A 13,095-nucleotide genomic window follows, 5' to 3' on the forward strand; every position below is an offset into this window, starting at 1 on the left:
AAAATTTTGATAATGCATGCCATGAAGGAATGTGGATTCAAGATCAATGAATGTGATAAATGTGTCTACATGAAAGTCACAGAGAGTGACTATGTCATCTTGTGCCTCTATGCAGGGGACATACTTATCATTGGAAATAATGATAAGATAATAAAATCCACAAAAGGTATACTGAGTTCAAGATTTGATATGAAAAACATGGGTCTAGCTGATGTGATTCTAGGAATCAAAATTCTTAAAACAACAGAAGGACTTGTTCTTAGTTAGTCCCATTATGTGGACAAAATTCTTGAGAAATTCACCAAGGGTGATACTGCGTTGACACGAACGCCGATAGATACGATTCAACATCTATCGAAAAATTGAGGTGAAAGTATCTTTCAGATAGAGTACTCTCGAGTAATTGGAAGTATGATGTACTTGATGAGTTATACACGACCAGACTTGGCCTCGCAGTAAGCAAATTGAGTAGATACACGAGTAATCCTAGTGTTGAGCACTGGAAAAGGATAATAAGAGTACTGAGGTACTTGAGGTATACTAGTGAATATGGACTGCACTATACAAGATATCCTGCTGTGATCGAAGGATACAACGATGCAAGTTGGATATCTGATATAAAAGACTCTAAGTCTAAGAGTGGATATGTCTTCACTCTAGTAGGTACAGTCATTTCCTGAAAATCTTCTAAGCAAACCGTAATAACTAGATCCACGATGGAATATAAGTTTGTAGCTCTTGACAAATGTGGTGAAGAGGCTGAATGACTACGACAATTCTTAGAAGATATTCCACGATGGTCGAAACCTGTGCCGACGATTTGCATACATTACGATAGCCAATCAGCAATCGGTCGGGTACAGAGCCATCTGTATAATGGTAAGTCTAGACATATACGTCGTAGACATAATGTCATTAGACAACTACTCTCAACGGGAGCTATCACTGTTGACTATGTGAAGTCAAAGGATAATCTAGCGGATTCGCTAACCAAAGGGTTAAATCGATAATTAGTTGCAAGCTCCTCACGAGGAATAGGTTTGATGCCGTTGTCAGCGATCAATGTAGAGGACATCCAACCTATGCTGACTGGAGATCCCAAGAACTAGGTTCAAAGGGATAACTAATCTGCACTGACTAGACACACTGTAGGGGGATAGCCCAATGAAACAGTAACTAGATCAGGGTAAGACGATGGACTTTTAATGATCAAGAAAAGTAGATGACAACTCTTGAGGGACCACCTATGTGAGAAAGAAGTGGGACCGCTTCGAAGAGAATTGGGGGCACAATTCTAAGCTTCTCACAGAACCAGGCGTGTTCATGGCCAAGAACGAACACACTCATAAGAACTGAATTGTATCAGGGAGAGTCTTGGGTGAGATTTGTCACTGCTTACACAGACGGCAGTATAGTTCAAGGACATCGTGTCTACTATCAGCCAGTGAGCAACCAGATCTTTACAAGGGAAGATTCAAAGGGTAAAACCTACATATCCTATACTTGACTCAACTGCTGAATGTTATCACTTACCCTATCTCCATTCATGTGAGGGATTGTTGAATAAGTGAATGGAGAAAAAATGGAAGAGGAAAGAGGTTCCATTGTGAATGAGACTTTAGTCCCATATTGGAAGTTTTAAGGTATTTTTGTTGGTTTATATTCATTCACATACATTGAGGATGTGAACAAATGCATGGAGAGACTCTCTCTCACGTGTGAGTGCACAGGGGGGTGCAAATCCAGTGCCCGGATTGCACTGAACCAAGTTGACTCGTGTGCGAGTACGACCTGTGCACACGAATGCTGGACCGGTCAGGGCAAAATTTGCCTAAGTGAAACAACCAATATTTTACCACGTAGATCTTTTGTTGTGGTCGTTTCACTGCTTGGCTAATAATGACCATTAAGATCATTAACTCTGGCCATTGATCTGAGCTCCTATTATAAGGAGGCTCCGATTATAGGTAGAAAAAAAAAATAGCAAGCAAAGCAAAGACTCTCACCACTCAGTTCGCCGTGACCACTAGTGTTTGGTGGAGTTTACGGTTAACCGTTGTATCCTGAGAAACAGACGACCTTTGTAAGCCTCGAAGGACAGCGGGAGGTGGGCGAATCTAGGCCTCGGTCAGTTTTCCCGGTCGGTCTCTTTATCCGCCCGGTCGGCCAGTCTACTCGCCAGATCTGGTTTGTCGCTCTGCAGACCTGCCTTGTCGATCTGGTCTGCCGCTCTGCAGACCTGCCTTATCGATCTGGTCTGTCGCTCTGGTTTGCCGCTCTACAGACCTGCCCTGTCGATCTGGTCTGCCGCTCTGGACTGCCGCTCTACAGACCTGCCCTGCCGCTTTGGTCTGTTGCTTTAGTCTGCCGCTCTGTAGACCTGCCCTGTCGCTCTGGTCTGCCGCTCTGCAGACCTGCCCTGCCGCTCTGCAGACTTGCCCTACCACTCTGGTCTGTCGATCTGGTCTACCGCTTTGCAGACGTACCCTGCCGCTTTGGTCTACCGCTCTACAGACCTACTCTGCCGCTCTGCAGACTTGCCCTACCGCTTTGGTCTGCCTGCTCGGTGAATTAGTCTGATCTTCTGCATGTTACAAAAACCAGCCTCTGCTGTAGCCTGAGATTATCCGCTCATGTCATTTCGACTGTAAGTTGAATTTAATTCAATGTAGCTTAAATTCAACTAATACCTGTAAATTTCTGGCAACAGATTGTTTGTATTCTACGACTGTAAGTTGAATTTAATTCAGTGTAGCTTAAATTCAACTAATACCCATAAATCTCTGACAACAGATTGTTTGTATTCCAACATCATCTAGGTATTCATGATTCAATTTCCCGCTATGGTATATTTATAGGATTTTTTCCTATAGATGGGAGGCACAACCAAATGATATTGGGCTTCTGGGCTGGCTGCAGCGTGTGCTTGCGTTTTCCGATTTACTCTAGTGGTAAGTGAAAAACTTCAATGAAACCAAGCCAGTCACTCCAAAGATAGTCAATGAGGCTAACTGAGATTATTATTTTTTTTAACTTATTAAATGGGGTCTCCGGGGCTATGGTGATGTGGTAGGATATCTTTGTTGTTACTCAGACATTCACGGTTCGATTCCCAGCTATGGCATATTTACAGGAGTTTTTCCTCCAATTGGGGAGCGCAATCAAAAGATAATGGACTTTTGGGCTGGCAGCCGCGTGCACTTTCCGATTTACCCTAGTGACCCGTGGAAAATTTCCGTGGAGCCGAGTCGGTCACCCGAGGGATAGTCAATGAGGCTAACTGATCTCCAGCTATGACGTATTTGTAGAAATTTTTCCTCCACCGCAATCAAAGGATGCTGAGCTCTTGAACTGCCCCCATGTGTTTTTCTAGATTTACCCTGGTGGTCGGTGGAAAAATTTCGTAGAATCAGACCGGTCACCCCAGGGCTAGTCAATGAAGTTAACTGGGTTTATCATTTTTTTAACTTATTAAATGAGACGCGCAATCAAAGGATGTTGTGCTTATTAGCCGTTCATCGCGAGCGCTTCCTTATTTACCCGGTGGTTTGTGGAAAAATTTTGTGGGTCAAACCAAATACCTCAAGGCTAGTTAATGAGGCTATCTAGATTTATCATTTTGTCCTCGAGACTATGGTGTCGCGGTAGGATATCCAAATTATCACCTAGGCACCCGTGGTTCAATCCTAGCTATAGCGTATTTGTAGGAATATTTTCTCCAAATAAGATGTGTAATTAAAGAATACTGAGCTCTTAGACTATCGGCTAGATACGCTTCTCAATTTATCCTAATAATCGATAAATTTTTTTTATAAAACTATACCGATCATCCCAAAATAATGAACGAAGTTAACTAAATATATCATTATTTTAAACTAATCTCGTTTCTTAGTTTTCAACTGTGACAGTTGAGATTCTGCATCATGCAAGCGATTCTACAAGACAAAAAAAAAAATCACATTTTTAACCATCAATTACATCATGCAATTGAGATTCTGCATCATGCAATTTTGGCTTAACAAGCAATTACAAACAAGAATTGACATACTATCACCACATCTTATAGGAGTATACTGCAAGGTGACTAACCTATATATACAACAGATATGGCAGTCCAATAGATAGTGCAGAGTTCAGCAGATTATATATTCATATCAACAGGCATCAAATACAAAAAGATGTCAAAGGTTCAGCTTTATATACCACATCTTACTATAACAGCAATTATATTTATACAACTAAAGGCCATAAAAAAAAATAGTGTACACTATAAATAAAACAAATTCATCATCAATGACAATTTCCATCCCCACCAACCAATATCATTTTAACTACAAGTTCATTATAATTTTGATAATGCCATTAACATCCACACCAGTTTTCCTATCCAAAATACATAATTTAGGGTAAAAAAATTACTTTATTAAATTTGAATATCTACTTTTCAAAACATCATATATCAGCTTCCCTATTTCTTCTCTCTCCTCTATAATGTTTAGGGAATGTAATCCATTCCCTAAATTTAGAGAAGTACTGTTCATAAATGCATAATTTAGGGAATGGATAGGGTAGCTGATGTAAAGATTTTTTAGCTACCCTATCTAAAATTTAAGATAAAATATTTAAATAGGGTATCTGATGCAGATGCTCTTAAGCCCTCAAGCTATAAAAAAACATTTAACTATAGGATCGCTACTAAATCCCTATAAGTTGTTACTCCAAAATTTCCCATCGCATAAAATGAAAATTGACTAAAATTCATCAATGAAAACTCTGATTTACGCAAGAACATAGGAAACAAGTTATGGAGCCAGATGATTTTACAGGTAGCTAACGGAATCAAAACATAACCTACGAAGATTAAAGTGGAAAGACTTTCGAATACATCAACAAAAATAAACCTGGGACACAAGAGGCGTTCGATGATCCTCTCGGCGTCGGCGTGGGTGGCGTCCGCCTCTCCCTGCTCTTTGGCGAGGAAACGGCGCCATGTAGGGCGTAGGTATACTGACTCGGGAAGTTACCTAACCAAACAAGAATATTTTATTAATTGTTAAAAAATGACTACGTCGCCTGAGAGATTCGAACTCTCGCGGGGAAACCCCATGTACTTAGCAGGCACACGCCTTAACCACTCGGCCAAAGCGACGTTGTTGTTACTGGTTATGTTTTTAGATACCTAACCAAACAAGAATATTTTATTAATTGTTAAAAAATGACCACGTCGCCTGAGAGATTCGAACTCTCGCGGGGAAACCCCATGTACTTAGCAGGCACACGCCTTAACCACTCGGCCAAAGCGACTTTGATGTTTCTGTTTCTGTTTTTATATTTTAATTTTAAAGTACTTAAATTTTCACTCGACCAAAGTGTAGCAGACCTAGAGAGTATGAACCAAGAGACGCATAGATTGACATGCAAATTTCTTTTTAAATAATATACATTGAAGTCTCGAGAGGAGCTTTACTGCTTTAAGCTTGAACTATAAATCCAGAGATATTTGGCTTGTAATTTAATGAGAGGATAAATCCACACCATTGTGGATGAAATCTCATATGTTTACAATTAGCTGATGAGTACATATAACTTTCTTAGAGAATTGTGAAGAGTTGCTTGCAAATGAGGAGACGAAAGCAAGAGCATCCTTGTTGTCATGTCCTGAAAGTAGGGGTGTAATCGAGTCCAACTAAACCGAACTCTTGACTATTTGAGTTTGGCTCGTTTATAATCGAATCTTTATTTAACGAATATATTCATGGCTCACGAGCTTATTCGAGCTTTTATCGAGCCTAAACGAGCTTAATAAATATAAATTATAAATTTAAATATTTAATAAAACTAAATTATATATTTATAGAAAATTATAATATTCTTATTAAAATTTATAATTTTATTTTAATAAATAAATTTAATATATTTATCTATATGTTTTATAAGTAGAGTGTAAAATCTATAAATTCAATATCAAATTTATTTTTTTTTATTTACGAACATGTTCACGAGCTAACGAGTCGAATATTGTGAAGCTTGAGCTTGGTTTGTTTATCTTAACGAGCCTCATTAAACGAGCTCAAGTGAGTTTTTATCAAATCGAGTTTCGAATAGCTCATGAGCGGCTTGGTTGATTTACACTCTTACCTGAAAGTGTACTTATTCGATAACGGAGGATATCCCTTGTAATAATATTTGATACAACACGATATAAATTTACAAATCAGGAATAAATACATAGTGAAAACATAAAATCACAAACTAGACATTAGAGGGATTTACACAATCTACACAATATAAAAACTAAAAGTGACTACGTGCCGGCACAACTTAACGCAACAAATATGACAAATGAATACAAATACACCACAAGAATAAAATACATGAATAAAGCCAAATGCAAATACCAAACAACAAGATATAACGTGGAAAATACGATCTCGAGTGTGATGTAGGACCAATAGACAGAATCTCTGAGCAACACAACACATCCTCTATCTGCTAACTTAAAACTTAAAAGAAAAGTAAGGAATAGTGAGTACAACAACTCAGTAGGTATAAAAAAAATAGTGCATGATACTATATATATCAGAAGATCTAAAGAAACAGTCTCAGATAAAATATTTACTACAAACGTAAGAGCACCTATATAATCATCTGCTAACTAACAGTATAACTAATAACATAACACTCACTAACCTGATCAACCAGGTATAACCCATAAATCGGGAGTATCAAATAGTATATCCAAATATGTATGAATAAATACATTACCGACATATATCAAGCATATAACAAGTCCTGAATAGCGTAACAACATACTATCATGAATGAATCTCACGGACAGTCAGGACATATAAATAGTCTCTATCTGCGGGAGAACATTTTACCAAAAATGATCCCATGGTACAGACTTGATGAGGTAACTATCTAGCTCCTCAGCCATTGACTGCGTGAGAACGTTCTATTACAGATGGTCCCGTGAGTAGTCAACGTATATAAATAGTCTCTATCTACGAGAGACTATTTTTCCTCTAAATGGAGGGCGCAATCAAAAGATAATGAGCTTCTGGGTTGGCAACCGCGTGTGCTTCCTAATTTACCTTGGTGGCTGGTGGAAAACTTCCGTGGAGCCGGACCGGTCATCCCAGGGATAGTTAATGAGGCTAACTGATCTCCAGTTATGATGTATTCGTAGAAATTTTTTCTCCAAATGAGATACACAACTAAAGGATGCTGGGCTCTTGGACTGCCCCCCTGTGCGTTTTTCTCGATTTACCCTGGTGGCCGGTTGGAAAATTTCGTGGAATCAGACAGGTCACCCCAGGGCTAGTTAAATGAGGCTAATTGAGTTTATCATTTTTTTTAACTTATTAAATGAGGCACGCAATCAAGGGATGCTGGATTTCCTGGCCATTAACCCCGAGCGCTTCTCTATTTACCATGCGGTCGATAGAAAAATTTTGTAGGGCCGTGCTAGTCACCTCAAGACTAATCAATGAGGCTATCTGGATTTATTATTATTTTTTTTAACTTATTAAATGAGGCGCGTAATTAAAGGATGCTGGGCTTCCTTGCCATTCACCGCGAGTGCTTCCCTATTTACCTGGTGGTCGGTGGAAAAATTTTGTGGGGCCGAGCCAGTCATCCCAGGACTAGTCAATGAGACTATCTGGATTTATCATTTTGTCCTCGAGACTATGGTATCACGGTAGGATATGAAGATTATCACCTATGCATCCGTGATTCGATCACGAGCTATAGTATATTTGAAGAAATTTTTTCTCCAAATGAAGTGTGCAATTAAAGAATACTGACTGCCGGCTAGACGTGCTTCTCAATTTACCCTATTGGTCGGTAAAAAAATTTTATAGAACTGTACCGATCATCCCAAAATAATCAACAAAGCTAACTAAATATATCATTATTTTTAACTCATCTCGTTTCCTAGTTTTCAACTGTGACCGTTGAGATTCTACATCATGCAAGCGGTTCTACAGAAGACAAATAATTCACATTTTTGAACCATCAATTACATCATGCAATTGAGATTCTGCATCATGCAATTTTGGCTTAACAAGCAATTACAAACAAAAATTGACATACTATCAAGACATCTTGTAGGAGATGCTGCAAGGTGACTAACCTATATATACAACAGATATGGCAGTCCAATAGATAGTGCAGAGTTCAGCAGACTATATATTCATATCAACAGGCATCAAATACAAAAAGTTGTCAAAGGTTCAGCTTTATATCCGCATCTTACTATAACAGCAATTATATTTATACAACTAAAGGCCATAAAAAAATTAGTGTACATTATAAATAAAACAAATTCACCATCAATGACAATTTCCATCTCTACCAACCAATATCAGTTTAACTAAAAGCTCATTATAATTTTGATAATGTCATTAGTAAAGCTCATAGCAAGCTATTAAGCCCCTCAAGCTATAAAAAAACATTTAACTATAGAATCGCTACTAAATCCCTATAAGTTGTTACTCCAAAATTTCCCATCGCATAAAATGAAAATTGACTAAAATTCATCAATGAAAACTCTGATTTACGCAAGAACATAGAAAACAAGTTATGGAGGCAGATGATTTTATAGGTAGCTCACGGAATCAAAGCATAGCCGAAGATTAAAGTGGAAAGTCTTTCGAATACATCAACAAAACTAAAACTGGGACACGCAAGAGGCGTTCGATGATCCTCTCGGCGTCGGCGTGGGTGGCGTCCGCCTCTCCCTGCTCTTTGGCGAGGAAGCGGCGCCATGTAGGGCGTAGGTATACTGACTCGGGGCGTTACCTAACCAAACAAGAATATTTTATTAATTGTTAAAAAATGACTACGTCGCCTGAGAGATTCGAACTCTCGCGGGGAGACCCCATGTACTTAGCAGGCACACGCCTTAACCACTCGGCCAAAGCGACGTTGATGTGGCTTGTTATGTATATTTTAATTTTAAACTATTGAAATTTTCACTTGACCAAAGAGTAGTAGACCTAGAGAGTATAAACCAAGAGATGCATAGATTGACATGCAAATTTCTTTTTAAATAATATACATCGAAGTCTCGAGAGGAGCTTGAACTCTTAGTAAATCCAGAGATATTTGGCTTGTAATTTAATGAGAGGATAAATCCATACAATTGTGGATGAAATCTCATATATTTATAATAAGCTGATGAGTGCATATAATCTTTTTAGAGAATTGTGAAGAGTTGCTTGCAAATGAGAAGACGAGAGCAAGAGCATCCTTGTTGTCGTGTCCTAAAAATATACTTATCCGATAACGGAGGATACCTCTTGTAATAATATTTGATATAACATGATATAAGTTCACAAATCAAGAATAAATGGTCTTCTCGGGATGGTCTAGTGACTAACACATGAGGTGTTATCATCATGAGGTCTGGAGTTCGAATCTCGATAAAATTATGATTTACCTCCTCCGTGTTAGCCCTAGGACGTGACGAGGGTACTGGGATGAGCGTATTCTCTTTTTGTCATCACAAATTAAGGATAAATACATAGCAAAAAACATAAAATCACAAACTAGACAATAGAGAGATTTAGACCAGAATTTGTTGTAGACTTTTTTTTTGTTAAATTTTTTTTTTTTACAATTCCAAATGTGAAGTAAGTGTTCGTATCTTATTTGTGAAACATAATACTTGAAATTCATCAGAACATCTGTTTTCTTCCTTTTCTTCTTGTGAAAATTTCAAAACCTCCTCTGGTTTTCTTCCTTTTCTTCTTGTGAAATAAATGAATTTTTTATCATTAAAAAACTTTTTTAACTTTCTTTTCCACCGATTTTTCCGATTAGGCAAAAGAGAATAATATATATTATTTTTATTATTATTACAATAATGAATTATTATAATACGATCGAGTGTGATGTAGGATTGGTAGATAGGACTTCTGAGCAACATAATATATCCTCTATCAGTTAACCTATAACTTAAAAGAAAAGTAAGCAATAGTGAGTATAACAACTCAGTGGGTATAAAAAGAAAGTGCATGATACTATATATATCAGGAGATCTAAAGAAACGGTCTCAGGTAAAATATTTACTACAAACATAAGAGCACCTATATAATCATCTGCTAACTAACAGTATAACTAATAGCATAACACTCACTAACCTGATCAACCAGATATAACCCATAAATCAGAAGTATACAAATAGTATATCCAAACCTGTACGAATAAATACATGACCGACATATATCAAGCATATAACAAGTCCTGACTAGCGTAACAACATACTATCACGAATGGGTCTCATAGGCAGTTAGAGCATATAAATAGTCTCTGTCTGTGGGAGAACAGTTTACCATGGATGATCCCATGGGGCATACCTGATGAGGTAACTATCTAGCTCCTCAGCCATTGACTGCATGAGAACGTTCTACTATAGATAGTCTTGTGGACAGTCAAGGTATATAAATAGTCTCTATCTACGAGAGACTATTTTTCCTCTAAATGGAGGGCGCAATCAAAAGATAATGGGCTTCTGGGCTGGCAGCCGCCTGCGCTTCCTAATTTATCTTGGTGGCCGGTGACAAACTTCCGTGGAGCCGGACCGATCATCCCAGGGATAGTCAATGATGCTAACTGATCTCCAGCTATGACTTATTTGTAGAAATTTTTTCTCCAAATGGGATGCACAACCAAAGGATGCTGGACTCTTGAACTGCCCCCGTGCGCTTTTCTTGATTTACCCTGGTGGCCGGTTGAAAAATTCCATGGAATCAGACCGGTCAACCCAGGGCTAGTCAATGAGGATAACTAGGTTTACCATTTTTTTTTTAACTTATTAAATGAGGCGCATAATCAAATGATGCTGGGCTTCCTGGCCATTCACCGCGAGCGCTTCCCCTATTTACCCGATGGTCTGTGGAAAATTTTTTTGGGGTCGAGCCAATCACCTCATGACTAGTCAATGAAGCTATCTGGATTTATCATTTTTTTAACTTATTAAATGAGGCGCACAGTCAAAGGATGCTGGGCTTCCTGGCCATTCATCACGAGCGCTTTCCTATTTACTCGGTGGTCGGTGGAAAAATTTTGTGGGGCCGAGCCAGTCACTCCAGGACTGGTCAATGAGGCTATCTGGATTTATCATTTTGTCCTCGAGGTTATAGTACCGCGGTAGGATATCCAGATTATCACCTAGGTACCCATAATTCGATCCCCAACTATAGCGTATTTGTAAGAATTTTTTCTCTAAATGAGACGTACAATTAAAGAATACTGAGTTCTTAGACTGCCAACTAGACGTGTTTCTCAATTTACCCTAATGGTTGATAAAAAAATTCTATAAAATTATACCGATCATCCCAAAATAATCGACGAAGCTAACTAAATATATCATTATTTTAAACTCATCTCGCTTCCTAGTTTTCAACTGTGACAGTTGAGATTCTACATCAGCAAGCGGTTCTACAGAAGAAAAAAATTCACATTTTTTAACCATCAATTACATCATGCAATTGAGATTCTGCATCATGCAATTTTGGCTTAACAAGCAATTACAAACAAAATTTGACATACTATCACCACATCTTATAGGAGATACTGCAAGGCGGCTAACCTATATATACAACAGATATGGCAGTTCAATAGATAGTGCAGAGTTCATTAGACTATATATTCATATCAACCGGCATCAAATACAAAAAGATGTCAAAGGTTCAGCTTTATATCACCACATCTTACTATAACAGCAATTATATTTATACAACTAATTAAAGGCCATAAAAAAAATAGTGTACACTATAAATAAAACAAATTCACCATCAATGACAATTTCTATCCCCACCAACCAATATCAGTTTAACTAAAAGTTCATTATAATTTTGATAATGTCATTAATAAAGCTCGTAGCAAGCTATTAAGGCCCTCGAGCTAACAAACAAAATATTTAACGATAGAATCGCTACTAAATCCCTGTAAGTTGTTGTTACTCCAGAATGTCCCATCGCATAAAATGAAAAATTGACTAAAATTCATCAATGAAAACTCTGGTTTACGCAAGAACATAGGAAAATAAGTTATGGAGCCAGATGATTTTATAGGTAGCTGACGGAATCAAAAATATCAACAAAAATAAATCTGGACACAGGCGTTCGATGATCCTCTCCGCGTCGGCGTCCGCCTCTTCCTGCTCTTTAGCGAGGAAGCGGCGCCATGTAGGGCGTAGGTACTAGGTATACTGACTCGGTGCGTTACCTAACCAAACAAGAATTTTTTATTAATTGTTAAAAAATAACTGCGTCGCCTGAGAGATTCGAACTCTCGCGGGGAAACCCCATGTACTTAGCAGGCACACGCCTTAACCACTCGGCCAAAGCGACTTTGATGTTACTGGTTATGTTTTTATATTTTAATTTTAAACTATTGAAATTTTCACTCGACCAAAGAGTAGTAGACCTAGAGAGTATGAATCTCTAGATTGACATGCAAATTTCTTTTTAAATAATATACATTGAAGTCTCGAGAGGAGCTTTACTGCTTTAAGCTTGAACTCTTAGTAAATCCAGAGATATTTGGCTTGTAATATAATGAGAGGATAAATTCACCATGGTGGATGAAATCTCATATGTTTACAATAAGCTGATGAATACATATAACCTTATTGTGAAGAGTTGCTTATAAATGAGGAGACGAGAGCATGAGCATCCTTGTTGTCATGCCTCGAAAGTGTACTTATCCGACAAGAGAGGATACCCTTTGAAATAATATTTGATATAACATAATATAAATTCACAAATCAAGGATAAATGGTCCTCTCGGGACAGTCTAATGACTAGCACATGAAGTATTGCTACCATGAGATCTGGAGTTCGAATTTTGACAAAGCTGAGGTAAATGTTTCCCTTATGTGTTACCAGGCTCGACCCTGGAGGAGGGCAATCCTGGGCGATGGCCCTGGGCCTAGATTTTGAGGGGACCCAAATTTTTTTTAAAAATATTATGTTTAATAGATAGTGGAGGAATGAAAAAGATTTAGGGCAAATTCATTTTGCCGCCTGCGACTGCGATGGAAAGAAAACTCGCTGCAGGCCTGCAGCGCTCACCACGGCTCGC

The 13,095-nt window shown here is 38.1% G+C and overlaps 4 non-coding genes across 4 annotated transcripts; all 4 read right to left on the minus strand.

The window, feature by feature from the left end:
- Nucleotides 1–5,067: 5,067 nt before the first annotated feature.
- TRNAS-GCU lies at nt 5,068–5,149 on the minus strand. Its single transcript has one exon. It is a non-coding gene; the product is annotated as a tRNA-Ser (tRNA).
- Nucleotides 5,150–5,222: 73 nt separating this feature from the next.
- Nucleotides 5,223–5,304, minus strand: TRNAS-GCU. Its single transcript has one exon. It is a non-coding gene; the product is annotated as a tRNA-Ser (tRNA).
- A 3,544-nt stretch (nt 5,305–8,848) lies between these two features.
- TRNAS-GCU lies at nt 8,849–8,930 on the minus strand. Its single transcript has one exon. It is a non-coding gene; the product is annotated as a tRNA-Ser (tRNA).
- A 3,350-nt stretch (nt 8,931–12,280) lies between these two features.
- Nucleotides 12,281–12,362, minus strand: TRNAS-GCU. Its single transcript has one exon. It is a non-coding gene; the product is annotated as a tRNA-Ser (tRNA).
- Between the last annotated feature and the right edge of the window lie 733 nt (nt 12,363–13,095).

The sequence above is a fragment of the Zingiber officinale genome, chromosome 4B, assembly GCF_018446385.1.
Source record: "Zingiber officinale cultivar Zhangliang chromosome 4B, Zo_v1.1, whole genome shotgun sequence".
Lineage (NCBI taxonomy): Eukaryota > Viridiplantae > Streptophyta > Magnoliopsida > Zingiberales > Zingiberaceae > Zingiber > Zingiber officinale.